This window comes from Nyctereutes procyonoides, unplaced genomic scaffold (assembly GCF_905146905.1).
Source record: "Nyctereutes procyonoides isolate TBG_1078 unplaced genomic scaffold, NYPRO_anot_genome, whole genome shotgun sequence".
Lineage (NCBI taxonomy): Eukaryota > Metazoa > Chordata > Mammalia > Carnivora > Canidae > Nyctereutes > Nyctereutes procyonoides.
The window spans coordinates 12,563,993-12,567,823 of record NW_026575136.1 but is presented as its reverse complement, the minus strand read 5'-3'; the positions used below and the strand labels follow the sequence as shown (position 1 = coordinate 12,567,823).

General features: G+C 36.9%; 1 long non-coding RNA gene across 1 annotated transcript; it reads right to left on the bottom strand.

The window, feature by feature from the left end:
• Positions 1-526: 526 nt before the first annotated feature.
• Positions 527-1,066, bottom strand: LOC129495432 (uncharacterized). The gene is made up of 2 exons (XR_008661529.1): positions 1,025-1,066; positions 527-837 (listed from the first exon to the last, which is right to left on the bottom strand). It is a non-coding gene; the product is annotated as an uncharacterized LOC129495432 (long non-coding RNA).
• Between the last annotated feature and the right edge of the window lie 2,765 nt (positions 1,067-3,831).

Below are 3,831 nucleotides of genomic sequence, written 5' to 3'. Positions count from 1 at the left end.
AGGCAAAGCTCATGATGAAATGTTAACAGTTTGACTACAGTTTCAATCACTTCTGGCTTCTCTTCTGGAAAAAGGAGGGAATCAGCAACCATTCTGAGGTCATTCATAGGGAGGGCTTTTCTTCCCCTAAGGTTTGGTTATTTTGCTTGAACTCCACGTTAGCTATGAACATCAGCTAAATTTGGGGTTATTGAATTTTTAATATTCAGTATTAATATTCAGAATTAAGAATTAATATTCAGTATTAATTTGTTCTCTTAATTCTTAATATTCAAGAAATATTCAAGATTTTTAAATTTCAAGGTGGTTACAATTATATAATATATATAATAATATATATATTATATATATATGAGAGAGAGATATTAAAGCCCCTTGGGGGGTAGTGGAAGGGGAGATGGGTGGGGGGGATGGGGTGACTGGCTGACAGGCACTGAGGGGGGCACTTGACAGGATGAGCACTGGGTGTTATACTATATGCTGGCAAATCGAACTCCAATTAAAAAAATACCAAAAAATAAATAAATAAAGTCCCTTGAGTTTATTTTTCCTCTTAAAGAATTACTATAAGTTTAGATTCTCATTTAGTTCTGGGGAGAAGATCTTCTAGCAGTCTCCATAGATTTCAATTTTGCTCTCAAGGCTGCTGAGACCTCTAGGGAGATCAAGCAGCATCAAATGAGACCTAGAGCTCTTAGATTAATTTTGAACTCAAGATCACCGGTGTCTCCATCCTCATCCTCAATCTCTTCAGCTCCAGGGAGCCAGAGTTCATGAGAAATGGCAATCCTTTCCTTATGACATGATTCCATAGGATGCCTTCTTCTATCTGTGTGCCTACAAAAACAAAAGACACCAGATAACCTGAATCACTAGGATAGTCCTAATCTTGTGTATTTAACTGGTCTGATATACAGCCTTTCTTGTGCTGAAAATGAAATCATTTAGCACAGTCACAGACTGTGGGAGAAAAAAAAATGCCCTTGAATCCCTTCTCATGCTAGGACATTCCCTGAGATCTCACCTGAAGTGTTTGTGGCTGGTTGTATCCAGGGCAGGGCAGGCCATATAAGGTTTCTGGAAGCCTGTCTGGGTGAGAGGTCAACCTGTCCATTCCCAAACAGGCTTTGTTCTCACCACTTCTCTGCCAGGCCCTCTATTATGCTGCCCCAACGATTTGAGTTATTCACCACTGAGGAAGTTTTATGGGAGAAGAGATCCAAACTGCAAAATAGGAACTTTTTTTGTATCTTCCTGGTAGGAGTCTAAAAAGAATGGAATAAAAGGATTTTCGTTCAAAAACATATATCAAAGGGTAAAAAATGGTAGAATTTGCTGAAACCTAACTTGAATAAAAACACCTCATGCCCTTAGGGAATAACAATCGTCCACTAGTATATCATCATTAATTAGTATGTATCTTTACCACTAAACTGTTAACTTGATGAATGCAGGGACTATGGTTCTCTGGCTCACCACTGTACACTAGTGTCTAGCAAAATGGCACATAGTGGGCACTCCATAAATATTTATTGAATAAATAAATGAATGAGTCTATGGTACAAAGAGCCTTTCTTGTTCAAAACAATAAGCACAGTAGAAATCCAAATATTAAATGTTTTATATTGTTTTTAGCACTAAACCCATTTTATTGCTTCACATTTATTTGAAAATTGCACATTGTGGCACAGAGATCTCTTCTTTCCCTATGGAAAACCAGATCTATATATAGTTCAGAAACCATAAACATCAGTCTGAAGGCACATATAATAAATTATCTCCTACACACAATACCCTGAATAAATAAAAAAAGAGAAATAAAAATATCATCTTTTATTTTATTCTGAACCTATAGGTTGATTTAATTAAGTGCAGTCACCTAATTTCATTTTATTCTGATCATGTGGCCAAGTATATGTCATCACAGGAGTTATATGCCACTATTTAGAAGATATCCTCAAATATCTTTAACAAAATATTGATCAGTAATGGGCCCATTCTGTTCATGAAGTGACTATTATGGACTCAAGCTATACTCGGAAATATCTAAAAGATAAAATAAATTTAAAGCTGAAAATGAAATAGAGTTGACATAATTGTCAAAGTAACTGAATAGTCAACTTAAGAATGTAACTCACATTGAGAATATTCTTAGATATACTCCTATTTTGCTGATAATTCAGTAGAACCAAATTCCTACCATTTTTGGGCAAAACCAAATATTACCTGATAGGCTAGCAAAACAACCATAATGTTTCCTCCATAAATAAACCTTCCTATTTCAATCTTCGCACACAGTGTACTCTGCTTTGCACCAGTGACCTTAAAAGGAAGCAGTATCTCCCTAGTTTTCCATTGCTGTTTCGTTTCATGGATAAATCACTCCAAGAATGGCATGAATATGTAGAGAATTCCTGGCATGTAACTTGTTGTATGAACTCTTAAAACTTCTAGAAGGCTAGACCTAGAATGCATATAAATGCCCTGAGACCTGTGTTCTATGTGCTGTGGCCTAAAATTCATTCAAAGTTTGATCATTATTTAGACACCATAGAAATTATGGTTAATAGAAACAATACCCAGATACTACCATTTCCCCTGGGAGTACACCATGTCCCCCCCCCCCACCTCTAATCCCTGCACGCCCACACCTATCCTGAAAACATTCATGAGTATAATTGCCTCAGCAACTTGGATCAGGTTTTTGTTCCCCCCAAGTCAAGAATCCCTCCGCTAAAGAGACTGTTGCACCTTCTCCTTCTGGCACGTCGCATTCTCACAGTGGTGGGCTGGGTTTACTTGAAGTGATCAAAAGTCAAGGGAATTCCTAGAACATCAAAGCTACTGAAATCTTCGCATGTGTTTAGTTATTTGTTTGACTTTGTTTTTCCTTAAAAATATAATGGGGACCTACCAGTTTAGCCAGTGCTTATCTTGTGGTATCACACGTGAATAGGTTGTATAAAGGGTTTTTTTTTTTTTCCCTCATTAAGTCAAATTCTGTGCTGGTGCATAAAAGAACTGCATGAATAAAACTCTAAAGGTCTATTCTGAGTTCCTGCCTGTTATGCCAACAGTCACATTAGTCTGTTTCTTGTAACTGGAGCTATTACATGACTTCTACTATTTCCCAGACCCAATCCTGATCTAAAGAAAGGGGCCTTGAGTGGCTCCAGTCTTATAGTCCACATGCTGTCCACAGCATGAAAATACCCTTATTTAAAATACACTACCTAAAGAGATGTTCTTGACATGTTATGTGAGAATGATAGCTGTAAGATTGGGTAAGTGTATAAATCATTGTTTTGAAGGGAAAGGAGAGAAAAAATTGAAATAGAGAAGAGAAGGTATTCGTGAATGAAGAGAGAGGATGCTATAAAGACGGTTGCATGGAAACAGATCCATTGAAATGTTGGCTATGCTGGGGATAGAATATGAAATAGAGGATGGAAACTCCAAGATAAAAAAATTAAATGATCTGACCATAATATGCTTTCTTTAATGTGAAAAGATAAGTGTTAAAGTTAGAATAATGCCTCCAAAGATATCCATTCTCTAATCACTTAGAGCTCATGAATATGTGGCAAAGGGACATTGTGAGTGTCATGAAGGGGACAGACCTTAAAGCAGGGAGATTATCCTAGATTACCTGGGTGGGTGCAATCCAGTCCTATTAGTCCTCGAAAGTAGATAATTTGCGTAGCTGTGTGTTAGAGAGACAGACATTAAGAAGAATGATTAATTGGGGTCTTTTTATCTTTTAGTCAAAAATGATACAGTATCATTGTAGAAGAATGATTCCAAGCAAAAAAAGTAGTTGACCCACCACTG